The sequence below is a fragment of the Penaeus monodon genome, unplaced genomic scaffold (assembly GCF_015228065.2).
Source record: "Penaeus monodon isolate SGIC_2016 unplaced genomic scaffold, NSTDA_Pmon_1 PmonScaffold_5946, whole genome shotgun sequence".
In the NCBI taxonomy this organism is placed as follows: Eukaryota; Metazoa; Arthropoda; class Malacostraca; order Decapoda; family Penaeidae; genus Penaeus; species Penaeus monodon.
Window position 1 is genome coordinate 2501 of NW_023660936.1, and position 15089 is coordinate 17589.

The window sequence follows — 15089 nt, forward strand, 5'->3', positions numbered from 1 at the left end:
CACACTTTATAATGGAAAAGAAATTTAAAATGTTTTAGCCGAGGATGAAAGGGTGAAATCCTATGTAGTCTTAGCAAAAATAATGGAATAAATATGCAGACATTCTCCTTACAACAAGAATATTTTAGATTTAATTATATATTATTGTGTATAAGGTGATTTTGAACCCACGAAGTGGGCTATAGAAAAAATTGAGTAAGACTCATTGAGTTGTTCCCCTCCACGGAAATCTTAGTAAAAGGCGAAAGATTTATGCGTTTTGAAGGGAAACCAGAGTTAGGAAGGATGGTAAGCGAATTTGACCAACAAAGGTAGACTGAGGATTGTAGAGAAAATAAGGGCAAGAAAGATATCATGAAATAAACACTATATAAGCCCGATATGCGAAGCTTAGCCCCCCCCGGAAAAACGATTGTTTTTTTATTTAATAAGGATTAGCACGCATAAAAGAAAATGTGTTTGATATTTAGTTAACCAAATATATAAAGCAAGTGTTTGAACATAACAGAACTTAACAATTGAAATTGAAACCATTGCTTATGAGGAGGAATATTTTTCCTTAAATCATCAACCATGGAAATAAGGGTTTTTAAAAGATACATGAACGTTTTATTCCGTATTAGATTATCTTGTGGGAAACCTAGAAATTGGCAGCCTGAATTCATTGGAGATGCAGTGGAATAGACAATATGAAGTTTAGTTTAGTCCCTGTGCCACGTGATTTGAAATGTATGTGTTGTTTTAAACTATGTTAGTATATGCATTAAGTTCCCCTCTATATTTTAGTGTAAACCATTTGATCAAATAGGTGTAGATTATGTAAATATTTTTAAATGGGCAAAGTACGTCCACATATTACATCATACATATATCAGCATACAAAAGGTGAAAAGCCGTTGTATTAGAAAAAAGAGCTCAGTAAAATGTAGTTGTGAATGAATGTAGTATGTGAAAATATGATCATACTTTATAGGATCACTTCTATAGTGCGATTGTCGGGTTTCTCGCCGAGATTTCGGAATAGTTCAACCACGATGAGGACTTTTAGTGTAATCTTGAGCGGGAAGCAGCTCTCAAGTGTTTTGCTTGAGAGTTTTGATGACCGTTCTGACTCGGTTACCGATGTTGAGAGGAGGATCACACAGGCTGAGTGGTTGAACGTCAGTCCACATGAAGTGTTCAAGAACTTTTGAGAACTCCTGACAAGGAGGAAAAATAATCATATAATAAAGGTGTAAGTTTCTGCTTTGGGATTTCAAAATCCAAAAGAGTACCTGTAAGTGATTTGAGTATCTGTGCTTATAGTTAACGTAAATATTTCATGATTCCAAATGTCTAAGACAAATATCCATGAAATCATTTTTTTTTTTTTTGGGTACAATTACATTTACAAGCAGTACGGTTAGATACAAATGTCCCTTTGTTTACTTTTGATGCCATTATTACAGTAATGTCATTTTCGCTACCAATGTTAGTGTGTATTACTATTGAAGTTATTAATTACCCCTTTAGTTCTGTAACCCCTTATACTTCATGTAAATGTGTGACTTGGTAGCAGCAGTAACGCGAAAGTCTGGATGAATCGGAAATCGTGCTTAACAACGAACACGAATCTCGGTTATGTATACCATGCGTCCTTGAAGTAGACCATAATAATGTGTAAACAGATTAGTAGAACATTAAAGAAATTCGTCTTAAAGGAATACTAATAGACCTGTAAATCCAGCAAAGGAATATAAAATCGTAAACTTGTCAAATGTTCAATGTTAAACATGATGTAACAATTATATCATATCAAGCTTGGCAATGGTGTTTAGGGATCGTGTGATCTAGTGGTTTGGTTCTCGAGTAATTCGCAAATAGTATGTTTGAGTTTACGTAATGGGGGGTATTTCAACTTCTATATAAAAATCCATACTGCATTACTTCATCTTATGCACTTGAATATTTTTTTGGAGGCTTGATGTCTCATGGAGTGGGAAGGTCTTTCACACATCCGAGTTTAAGGTGATACTAAACGTTATTGATTATGCAGTATCAACGGTTTTTATAAATTTCATGTTAATATCCTCCCAGAGACAGTACTGTAGATAAACCCCTGAGGTAGTGCAATACCTCCGATCCACCGAGTAAATCTCCAGTTTCAGAAATCCTTTTAAAATATCGCGTGTTTTTAAAAGGGGGGGGGGGTGGTGTTACGCCACAATATGTTTACATATTGCCTAGATTGAATTGCATTACTTCACCGATCACCGACAACGAGGAAGCAAATGGTCCACTTTGTGGAAGCCTTTTTAATATCAGCTCTTTAGAGAGTAGCTACTATCAACATTGAGAATGCATACACACTTTACAATTAGTTCATATCTTCATCAAAGAGAATGGAAAAATTTGAAAGAATATATTTTCTTTGAAAGCTGTTGTAGATAATGGTTCTGGTGTTCTGTGGGCAGAGTGGTTCAAGCCCTTTTATTTGCTTTTCTGTACAAAAATGTTACAATATGCTTCTATCTTCACTTGATTTTACACTGTAGATGAAGTCAAGGGGGTCACAGAGTAGAAAATATTTTTCATTTACAGCCCCCCTAATTTGATATGATAGTAATATTATTGTTTAATATACCTGGTGTCAATGAGTTCATAAAATTAATTATTTTTATATCTTGATTATAAGTAGATTAATCCGGATGTACTAGCGACCCAGTTTGACATTGTTAATTTTTGACAGAAATAACAGGACACATAATGTAATATAATGTAATTCCAAAAAGTTGATGCAAATCCCCTTTGGAGGGAATGGATCAGGTTTGGAGGTACGGGTATTATCTTATGTTAATAATTTGACTTAATATATTGGAATGATATTTTCCCTGGGGGGAGTGGACCGGGCTGTTTCCGCGGCTAATTTGGAGCAAGCCCCTAGCATTTCCCATTTTCAAAAAATCGGAAAAAAAATATCTAAAATTAATTGAGACTATACCTTATCTGAATGGTATATACCCGAGTGTTCATTTAAATCGTCTGAATATTACATTTATGCGGACATGTATATCCATCGGTATTTATGGATGGATATGTGTGTTTTAAATGTATGTGTACCCCACAATCTGTATGATTACGAACATTGCCCCCCCACCACAAAAAAAAAAAAAAAAAAAAAAAAAAAAAAAAAAAAAAAAAAAAAAAAAATGCAAAAAGTCGTTTTAGAATGGACAGAATTTAATTGCGCGAAAAGCTTCTTATTAACCGTATGATATGTAATGGATAGTTTCACATTTAATGTCTTGCAGGTGAACGTTTTTGCTTTTTAACATAGTTTTGAAATATAATTGTAAGTGTGTTTCACTAAGAGTTTCTTGAGAAAAGTAAAGGCATATTTGGTATTTGTATAAAAGGTTGTAGATTGTGTTTAGGTTCTGAGTGTGAGCGATGGTGGGTCGGCGGGTGGGCTGTTTAGCATACTTACCTGGCACAGGAGATACCGGATCACGAAGGCGGTTCTCCCAGGGCGAGGGTCACCATTGCACTCCCGGGGGCGCTGACCCTGCGATTAACCAAATGTGGGTTTAAATCGAGTGCGCAATTTTGTTAGTGGGGGACTGCGTTCGCGCTATCCCCTATTTACACATCGTATACAAAATCCCGGGATCCCCCTTTTACATATCGTCATACAAAAGTATTACAAAAGAACTACCTCTCGTAAGTGTTGCCGAGAGAAAGATTCTTAAATGGCGTAGCATCTCTTAAATGGTTATGGTTTTAATATCCAGTAGAATATATGATAATCAACCCAATAGAAGAAACTGTTTGTGGCTTTATTTATTCTCGTAAAAATTTTTCTGTAACATACTGGACATATAGATCTTGTAATCCTATATTAGATATCCAGATGGCAGTTGCAGAAAAAAATACAATATCGAAGCATGGACAACTATTTTTATTATTATTATTATTTTTTTTAATATAACTATCACTAATATATAAGAAAACGTTTTAAAAAAAAAGTTTTATGTAAATGTTATTGATCAGTAGCTGCTTAATTTGGGATATTAATTTGAGGCGTAACTCATTGTTCAAGAAATATATTATGTATTTTACCCTTAGAACTATAAGTTAACACTTCCCAAAAATTTCAAGGTGTGGGTTTTAGATGAGATTGGATGGATAGAATTCTTAGGGTGTAGCTGAAATGAATGGGTATTCGAACAATTTTATTACAACTGAATCCACTTTAAAAATATATACAATATATCAAATGTATAGTCTTAGCATATAATTTTAATGAACCCACCGAAGTGGGCTATAGAAAAAGAGTAAGACTCATGGAGTTGTTCCCCCCCACGGAAATCTTTAGTAAAAGGCGAAAGATTTATGCGTTTTGAAGGGAAACCAGAGTTAAGTATACTTCTTCTTTTTTTGTTGGATTTTTGGCTATCAGCCAACGGCATGCGGCCAAGGTTGTTAAGCCAATGGATCCTATTTATTCTATCAATCTATATAAGGTCATAAAGTTTTGTCTCCCTTAGAAAAGTTTTTACTTTACTTATTTTTTTCATTTGACAATAAATTTGATGTGAAATCTATGTTTTTTATTTTAAGTAATTTTTTAGTTGTATATTGTGGTTGTAATTTGGGCATATTGTGAGGATATGGTTATGTTAAGGGTGGTTTTGCACTGGGGGGCATTGTGGAGGAAATGTTTTTCAATATAGGGGGTGAGGTGGGTAAGTCTTGTACTGTTGACCCCAAGGCGGGCCAACACCACCACCCCCCTTCTCTCCTTCCTGTGGGTTGTGTCCCACAGTTCTATTTTTTGTTTATTTTGTGTTGTGGTTGGAGGCTTTGCACAGATGTATTTTTGCATTTTTAAGAAACATAAAAACACCCGAGATCTGTACGAACTATGGTAGTGTCCAGATCGCCAGTTGACCCGTCTAGTTCTCAGCCCGTTCATTGCCATGAATGCCAGAGTGGCCTTTGGGACCCATATTAGCTTGATTTATTTGTGGCACCATGTAACTACGAATGATATTACCCCGTAGTTCATTTTTAGTGGTTTCTAAGGATTTAATAGCTTTAAGTGAACTTAATGAATATGAAAAAAACAACTATTCTATCGGGGTCGTCGATAGTGCAAATCAATGGCAAAAAGTCAGCAAGAAAGATCGATGTATGATTCGGCAGTCTGAACTTTAGTTCACTTTTAGTCGACCATACACCCGCACCCACACTCTTATGTCTCGAAGCCGTCGGTATATTTTATGAAAAAAAAGGGAGATGTTTTAAAAAGGATCTCTCTGAACCTCTCGGTACTTTCCCCTTCCGGCGCCATGACCTTGGCTGATGGAAGCCAGGCTTCCATGATAGAAAAAAATGTGGGTTTCCCATGGCGCTATATTTGACTGAACCAGGGGTTTTCGATGGTAGAGAGATCTATACCGACTTTCTCGACGAGGTCGTGGAGTCTGGTGGCAAAGGGCCTAATGCCACTATTGCCATTAGGATGGGTTGGGTCTCGAGCCACCTTTGCGGCATAGCTCAGGGCTAAGTGGCCGCGTCAGATTCGGAGGGGAGGTACTCCTGACTCCACCTGAAGACGCTCGATCCGAGTGCACTTTAGGGCTCCCAAAACACACACGCAAACAGGTATTCGCACAGCATCCAAACCTTTCAAACTGTTCTTGATGCCGAACCATACACGATTGACCCATAATCACTTTATACCTAATTAGGGCTTTGTATACCATTAGCAAAGACTGTCTACAGCTCCCCATTTATTAGCAAAAAATGCACTTTAATAAATTCAGTGCTCTTTGACATTATTTTTTAACTGACCCAAAGTGGTCTTTCCCAAATTTAGACTACTATCAAAAGTAGCCCAAGAATTCTCAAATAAATAGATATGTATTCTATTAAGCGGTAAGTCGAAGAATACAGTGAAGGGCACACCACTGACAACTAAATATGAAAGACATATTTAGCATATATAATAAAATGCTAACAGCATCTGGTGTCCCAGGCGGTCACCATCCCAAATATGACAGACCCAACGTTGCTAACTTCGCTGATCGGACGAGAAGCGGTGCTTTCAACGTGGTATGATCGTTTGGGAAAGGACAGAGAAACGTTAGCCACTTTGTCTCACTACTCGTCATTTTTTTACATTCTAATATAAGTATATTTTTGTTTGCATCAAACTTCATGACCCTGACATTCCAGTCATAACATGAAGATCTTTTCCATAATGTAAAAAATCAATCCAATCGACCACTATCGGGAATATTGGCAATTCTAACTCTTTGTCACCCTTTTACTCATTATCGAGCGTGCAACTTTGTAAAGAATATAAGGTGTACAAGTAATGATAAGAAATTTAGTAATATACATTTATATAGTTTTTAAAGTGGGACTAATTATACTGCATCTCTTTCACACATAAAATGATATAGTTAACCATAATAAATACCGATTATTATTTAATCTAACCTTGAGTGCTTTCATAAAACATTTTTCCCCTATTGTTGTTGATTATCATTTTTTGTATTTGTTTCATTATGATTATTATTTGCTTTTCCTTATTATTCTCATCATCATTATTTTTAACTTATGATAATACTGTCATTAACACAGTCATGCTTTTCGTCGGTTTTCTCCACGCGTATAGCAGTAACATGACAGAGATTTATTACGGAAATGAGAATCGGCATAAATAAATATCGCATGTTCTAGTTTGCATAAATGAATAGTGACCCTTAATTAGATTTACTTGCATGAGTGATCATGTGTTACTGCATGGCAGATAAAAAAAAATTTCCAACAAAAGAGAGAAAATATCAGTGTAGATAAACTTCATTTATGTCACGCATATATTGGATGCTTTTGGGCACATACGCCAACGATCATACCACGTTGAAAGCACCACTTCTGTACGATCAGCGAAGTTAAGCGACGTTGTGTCTGGTGAGTACTTGGATGGATGGCCGCCTGGGAAAAACCCGATGCTGTTGGGATTTTATTATGTATACTAAATATGCTAAGCATTTAAATACAAACTATTGCAGCTCCACTAATATCTGTAAGAAAAAGAATGGAAATTATGCTTCAGTCAATAAGAAATAAAAAAAAAATCAACCCTGACGGAAAGAGGAAAAAGAATAGGCAGAAAAACGGATAGGATAAATCGTACGAGTAAGGAAATGAAACCAATACTGCATTTTAAATACTAATAGATTTCGCGGCAGTTTTGGAAATAAATAAACCTGTAATAATAATGATATTGTGGTTAGTAATAATCAAATTAGAAATGATAAATATATAGTGAAACTTAATCATGATTTTTTTTTATTAGACTATTATCTTTACTACAAACCATTTATACTTATTGTTTTTTTGTAGATACCATTACGGATTTTGATTATTACAACACAATTAATATCCTTATTTTTAAGCTTCAATCCCTTTTTCTTTATAAATCTGCCGCCAAAATCGTTCAGTGTCAGAACTTAAAAATGCTTAGAATGCAGAATTGCACTGCTTTATTTACATCTATGAGTTCTCCTGTTCGTTTTCTTTTTTTCTCTTCCGAGGGGATGACTTTTACTCTAATTCCTATGGACTGAAGTATAATATCAATTTATTTGTTCACAAAATGTAAGAAGAGATGCTACAAATAATCATGAAATACTTAACAAAATTTTTACGCCGACCGCCTCGTCTCTCTGCCACCAACACAAGGGAGGCTAGGCAGACGGCGTGTATCCACAGGGGCGTGAAAACTGAACAGCAAAAAGGCACCCAGCACCACAGCGTCCAGAACACCAGGAGGGGAAACGCAAGTGGCGAGGCAGGGCACGAAATAAACACAAAGTTACAGTCTTCCTTTTTTTACACAAGTTATTTACTGTACACTTTTGTATAGGCACAATACAGGGGGAACCAGCATGCCACACTGCACGATACAGCTTATAACAGGGCAACACAAAAATTTATATCAGGTCACAAAGGCACACTCGAGGTCTTCACAGGAGCACACCCAACCGCGTCTCCCTCTTGGCTTGTTCCTCCGCTCACAGCCAGCTGCGTCATGTTTGCCCAGGTCCCCTTTTTGTTAACACATGCCCAGGTCATCCTTATCATGTTAACACATGATTCGCACAGGGGACAAAGACCCACTTGGGGGTAGCAATATTCAGGGGTTATAATAAAATGCCAACAGCATTTAGTGTTCCAGGCGGTCACCCATCCAAGTATGACCAGACCCAAAAGTTGCTTAACTTCGCTGATCGGACGAGAAGCGGTGCTTTCAAAAGTGGTATGATCGTTGGGATATGTTTTTTTAACATTAACCAGTTTTTTTAATATAATATTTATATATTTAAAAAATATTAATATAATGTATCTTGTTTTTGCATCACACTTCATTACAATGGGTATTTCAGTATCAATGCATTAATCATCACTTGGGGAATTTGAACTCCCAACTTTTTAAGCACCTGTCGTAAGCTTCTTCCTGATTTTTGATTTTTGCAACTCTAAAGAATGCAGGGGATACAAGTAAAGTATAAGATAATGAATAAATAAATCTATTACACTTGCACATCGTTACTGTAAGTAGGAAAAGTTAAATAATATAGATGATAATAAACAGAATTCTGATTATTATTGAATTTTGAGTGCTTTCGTATAACTTCTTCCTGTTACTATGTCTGTACTTTTTTTGGTATTATCAGCATTTATAATTGTATTTGTATAATTGTTCCTAGTAATTTATCTTTATCACTATCATTAATTAGTCCTTTAAACATGTGATAATTGTTGCTTTCAAAAGCATATTGTTATGGAAATGACAATAATGATGCTACTATAATCCTAAAAGTCATAATGATGACACTTTTATGATACTGGTTCTAATATGATGATAATTTGAATGAAAATTAAATAGAAGTGATGTTGATAATACTGGTTATGATTGTAACCCTACTACTAATCATCATCATCAAGGGGCTAACGCCGACGGGGGCACATGGCCGCATCCACCCTTCGCTTCCAGCCACGAGGATCCCTCGAGGCGAGTCTCCAGGCAAGCCCACGGCCCATCTCTAATTCCTCGTGACAGGTCTCGTCGAGCTTCCCAAGCCATGATCTGGGTCGTCCCACAGGTCTCCTCCACCAGGTTGTCTCGCAGAGAGACAACCTGGTGGGCAGGGTTGTCCACAGGGAGACGAGCTAGGTGGCCATATAGCCTGAGTTGGCGATCCCGGATTATGCTAGTAACAGGTCCCATACCAGTCTCACGGTGTAACCGGCGGTTGGACACGCAGTCCTGTCAACTGTACCCCATGATCCGGCGAAGGGGGACTGTTACAAAAAAAGGGCATCAAGGCGAGACTCCAAGACACTGGATAGCGTCCAGGTTTCCCTTCCATAGAGCAAAACTGGCAGTATCAAGGCCTTGAAGACACGCAGCTTGGTCCTTCTGCATAGGTACCGACATCTAACGCTCTCTACTGACTTCCTGGTCTGATAACCCAGAGATATGGACTACGCTACCAAGGTATGTAAAACTTTCTGTAACTTGAACGTCCTCGCCGCAAGCACGGACCGACTGAACGGGTTCCCCTATCAGGCCCCCAAAGTCCTGAATCTTGGTCTTGGTCCAGGAGACCTCTAGGCCTAGGGGCTTTGTCTCATTGCTAAATGCATCAAGAGCCACCACAAGTGACTCCAGGGTCTCGGATAGGATGGCAACATCGTCGGCAAAGTCAAGGTCTGAGACCTTATTGCCTATTGTTGCTCCACACTGACTTTGGCTAGTAGCTCTGCCCATTATCCAGTCCATACAGGTGTGAAAAGTGGTTGGTGCAAGGACGCAGCCTGCCTCACCCTTGAATTAAAGGGAAGAAGTTCGACATACCCCCACCACACTTTACAGTACCAGTATAGAGGCTTGCTATCAGGCCAATAATCTGTGTCGGAATTCCCCTGAGCCTCAGGATCTCCCATAACGATTCCCGATGCACCGAGTCAAACGCCTTCTTGAGGTCGATGTAGGCTGCAAGCAACCCACGACCAAACTCACGACGGCGTTCCACAATTACTCGAAGCGCTAGTATACAGTCTATTGTGGACTTGCCAGGAGTAAATCCCAGACTGCTCCGGTCTCTGATGCCTCAGTAGGTGGTTGCGGATCCATTTCAGAAGAATGTGGGCGAGAACCTTGCCTGGTATGCTGAGCAGTGTAATGCCACGGTAGTTGCTACAGTCCCAACGATCCCCTTTCCCTTTCCAGAGAGGGATGACCATGCCCTTTCAGCAGGTCAGGGGGAATGGTACCAGACTGCCAGATGGCAGTCAGGACTGTATGCAGGCCCCGAGCCATAGGTTCACCCCCAGCCTTTAGCTGTTCAGCAGGGATATCGCATATGCCTGCAGCTTTCCCACTCTTCAGCTTGAAAATCGCCATCCTAACCTCTGTTAGGGTAAGAGGTTCCTCGCTGATGGGTGGGTCCGGCACAGGCACTGAGACATCACTTGCATCCAAGCTAACTGTTGGAGGGTCTACCTGGTACAACTGTTCAAAATACTCAGCCCAACATTCACGAACCCCAACATGATCTGAGATGATCCGTCCATCCGCTGATCGGACTGCAGTCATCTGTGAGGAGGGCTTAGAGTTTAGCTTTCTCAGGGCTTGGTAGGCAGGGCGAAGGTCATTTACCCAAGAAAATGGCCTTCGACCTCCTCAGCAAGATTCCTGATGAACTGTTCCTTGTCCCTTCTCAGCAGTGTCCGAGCCCTACGCACCATGGAACGACGCAAGACTTGATTCTCATTCAGCCGAGCCTTGCGACACGCTTCAGTGGCCTCTAATGTCTCCAGGGAGATGGAATTCTGCCGTGCCCTCGGGCGTAAGCCAATGGACTCCTGAGCTGCTTTGAGTTTACGCGCTTGAAGAGTTCCCACAGAGCAACTGGGTCTGTCAGGTTGTTGAGTTCTGTGAATCGGTCAGAGACTGCCATGGTGAACCCACGGGCACACTCCCCCTCCCTTAGTCTGTCCAGGTGGAACACCTTTGGGTGGCCACTGGAGGGACGGGGAGTTTTGAAGTGGACCCGCAGGGTAGCCACAACCAGCCTATGGTCGGTGCCCCAGAACTCGGCACTCCGGTAAACCCTGTAGTTCTGGAGGATCCTCCATCGCGTGCTAACAAGAATGTGGTCGATCTCCTTGGCCACTGTACCCGTATCGCTGTACCAAGTCCAGCGATGCCGGTTGGAGCGCTGGTACCAGGAGCCAGAGATCCTCATTTTCTGGGACCTAGCAAAGTCCCGGAAAAGGAGGCTTTTCTCGCTGCTGGGATCAGCTCCTGAGCCATGGGGGCCGACAGACATCTCGTAGCCAGCTCGGTCACAGCCGGATACCGGACTGAAGTCGCCCAGAACAATGCGAATATCTCGCCGGGGGCAATTGTCTGCCACAGATGCGAGTTTGGCATAGAACGCCTCTTTCACTCAATTATATATACATCGGTAGGAGCGTATACAGCAAAAAGAGACATGAAGCCAAAAGCATGCTTCAGTCTCAATGCCATAATACGCTCATCAACCGGTGTCACCTCAAGTACCGAGGGCTGAAGTCGGCTGGAGATGGCTATGGCTACACCCTGGAGGTGGTGACCATCGCTGCGGCCCAACCAGTAGTAGGTGTAACCACCCACACTGATCGTGCCGCTACCAGGTTATCTCACCTCTGAGAGGGCAGCCACCTCAACTCCCAGTCGCCTCAATTCCCGTGATAGCAGATGTAACCGCTCATCCTGCCGCAAGGACCGGATGTTCCAAGCGCCTACCCGGAAAGCACGCCTGAGGTTAAGCCTCGGGTGGTCACTCTGTTGCACGCCATCTCTGCCGCCCCGCCGACACAGCCCCTAATAAAGGGGGTCGGCAGGCTGTGGGACCGCTAATAACTAATGAGACAGTAAATCAATAATTAGATGAAACAAATGATAATGGTCATGGTAAGATAAAACATAATAGTCATTGTGACCATATATATATTAATGATGATACAGATAATTGGGATATCTATGATGATGATGATAATTATAGCTAAACCAAATGCCGATAGGGGTGAAGAGTAAATTATTAGGCTACAAGGTCACATTGTTTCGAGCCTTTTCACTTATCTTAATATGTAGTTTCCTGTTGTGCAAGTTTTTCTTTGGAATATTTTCATATTGTTTCTAAATCGATTTTCTATAAATGACCCGTCCTACCATGAGTTAACTAATGATAACCAAGATGGCCTCAGTAAACCGCCGTTTGGGATGACATATACCATACTGGTGCAAGAAAAGGAAGAAGTAAACGAGCGTTCATGAAATATAGTAAAATGAATATAGCACCTGTGTTTCAGGTGGTCACCCATCCGAGTACTTAACAACATCGCTGGTGGGATCTTAACCTTTAATACCATTTGCTTTTGCTATTTCACTTGGTTAAAATACTGCCGCAAATTTTGATAATTTTATGTTCATTATTCTTTTTCAGATATTATTATTATTATTATTATTATTGTTATTATTATTATTATTAATAGTAGTAGTAGTAGTATTAATAACTTCCATCTGTTTTCTGTCTATCCTTCTCGCTCTTAGCAACGGTACATTCACCTTTACTGTTTTACTGCTGATTGAAGCGTATTTTTTTATGGAAATATGTAAGGAGCTGCTGTAAACTCTTGAGAAATGCATAAAACATACAGCATATAAATAATATACCAATAATTTTAGTCTTTTTTTATCACCGATTCATTTATAAAAAAGCGCTATAAAGCTCCTAATCAATGTTGCCGATCCTGAGCTTTCTAACCGAGATCTAGGATTTTTCACTGATCCTTTTATATATATATATATATATATATATATATATATATATATATATATATATATATATATATACGTCCATATATATTGGACGTATATAAGTGGCACAACGGCGTCACAGAACACCACGAGGGGGAAACGCCACGTGGCGAGGCAGGGCACGAAATAAACACAAAATGACAGTCTTTCCTTTATTTACACAAGTTATTTACCGTACACTTTCTATAGGCACAATACAGGAGGAAACCAGCATGTCACACTGCACGATACAGCTTATATAACAGGGCAACACAAAGTATATCAGGTCACAAGGGCACACACGAGGTCTTCACAGGAGCAGCACCAACTGCGTTCTTGCCTTGTTCCTCCTGGCTGTTCCTCCACTCCTCTACTCACAGCCAGTTGCGTCATGTTTGCCCAGGTCCCTTCATGTTAACACATACCCAGGTCATCCTTTCCATGTTAACACATGTTTCGCACAGAGACAAAGACCCACTGGCATAGCATATATTATATATATATATATATATATATATATATATATATATATATATATATATATATATATATATATTATATATATATACAGACATATAAACACATGCTGTACATATATGCATATATAATACATATATACATAAGAATATATACATAAATGATTTATATGTATATATATATATATATTATAATATATAGATATATATAATATAATATATATATATATACCACATATATAAAATAATTACATGTAACACATACTGAAATGCTTATATACATATTATACACATATATAGACATATATAAAATTCTATACACACATACACACAGACACACACATATATATATATATATATATATATATATATATAATATACATATATACATATATATATAATATATAATATATATATATGTAATATGTATATATATACATATATACAATATATAATTATTATATATATGTATATATGTATATATGATTATATATATATATATGTATATATGTGTGTGTGTGTGTGTGTGTGTGTGTGTGTGTGTGTGTGTGTGTGTGTTGTGTGGTGTATATAGTGCTATGTGTGTGTGTGTATATATGTGTGTGTGTGTGTGTGTGTGTGTGCACACACACACACACACACATATATACACATCTTATTCAATATATATATATATAATATAATATATATATATATATATATATATGTACTTATACATACATATATATATATGTGTGTGTGTGTGTGTGTGTGTGTGTGTGTGTGTGTGTGTGTGTGTGTGTGTGTGTGTGTGTGTGTTGTGTGTGTGTGTGTGTGTGTGTGTGTGTGTGTGCGTGCTTATACATATATAGATATTGCTACGCCAGTGGGTCTTTGTCTCTGTGCGAAAACATGTGTTAACATGAAAAGGATGACCTGGGCATGTGTTAACATGAAGGGACCTGGGCAAACATGACGCAGCTGGCTGTGAGCGGAGGAGCGGAGGAACAAGCCAAGAGACGCGGTTGGGTGCTGCTCCTGTGAAGACCTCGTGTGTGCCTTTGTGACCTGATAAACTTTGTGTTGCCCTGTTATAAGCTGTATCGTGCAGTGTGACATGCTGGTTTCCCCCTGTATTGTGCCTATAGAAAAGTGTACGGGTAAATACCTTGTGTAAATAAAGGAAAGACTGTCATTATGTGATTATTTCGTGCCCTGCCTCGCCACTTGTCGTTTCCCCTCGTGGTGTTCTGGGAAGCTGTGGTGCTCGGTGCCTCTTGGAGCTGCTCAGTGTTCACGACCCTGTGGATAGCACGCCGTCTGCCTAGCCTGCCTTGTGTTGGTGGTGGCTGAGAGACGAGGCGGTCGGCGTAACAAATGGTGTTAGGAGTGGGATTTGTGATATTTGATCAGTGAGATGCGCCGATTTATCATGTTGTCCAAAGATGGCGGCAGCCATGAGGGAGAGGAGGCTATGACTAAGGCAGGCACGAGTGAGGTGAAGCCGAGCCTGACGTCACCTATCGAATTCGCAGAGGGCGAAAACGACCGTCGGTTGTCCACGTGGACTGGCTGTGGCGTTACCATGGAAGCCATGGTGAAAAAGAAGATGACGTTAGCCCCAGTAACGGTGATGAGGACGTGGCAGACGCTGACCAAGATGAGGACGAGCATTTGGACGGTGAGGGCGATGGTGCTCCTGACCACATCCCAAATATGAACTGGAAACCCAT

General features: G+C 39.5%; 4 non-coding genes and 1 pseudogene across 4 annotated transcripts; 3 read left to right on the forward strand and 2 right to left on the reverse strand.

Annotated features, from left to right (window-relative positions):
• Positions 1 to 162: 162 nt before the first annotated feature.
• On the reverse strand, positions 163 to 279 carry LOC119571349. The gene has a single exon (XR_005228575.1). It is a non-coding gene; the product is annotated as a U5 spliceosomal RNA (small nuclear RNA).
• Positions 280 to 956: 677 nt separating this feature from the next.
• Positions 957 to 1155, forward strand: LOC119571347. Its single transcript, XR_005228573.1, has one exon. It is a non-coding gene; the product is annotated as a small nucleolar RNA U3 (small nucleolar RNA).
• Positions 1156 to 3458: 2303 nt separating this feature from the next.
• Positions 3459 to 3620, forward strand: LOC119571351. Its single transcript, XR_005228577.1, has one exon. It is a non-coding gene; the product is annotated as a U1 spliceosomal RNA (small nuclear RNA).
• A 663-nt stretch (positions 3621 to 4283) lies between these two features.
• LOC119571348 lies at positions 4284 to 4398 on the reverse strand. The gene has a single exon (XR_005228574.1). It is a non-coding gene; the product is annotated as a U5 spliceosomal RNA (small nuclear RNA).
• Positions 4399 to 6891: 2493 nt separating this feature from the next.
• On the forward strand, positions 6892 to 7010 carry LOC119571346 (annotated as a pseudogene).
• Positions 7011 to 15089: the final 8079 nt, after the last annotated feature.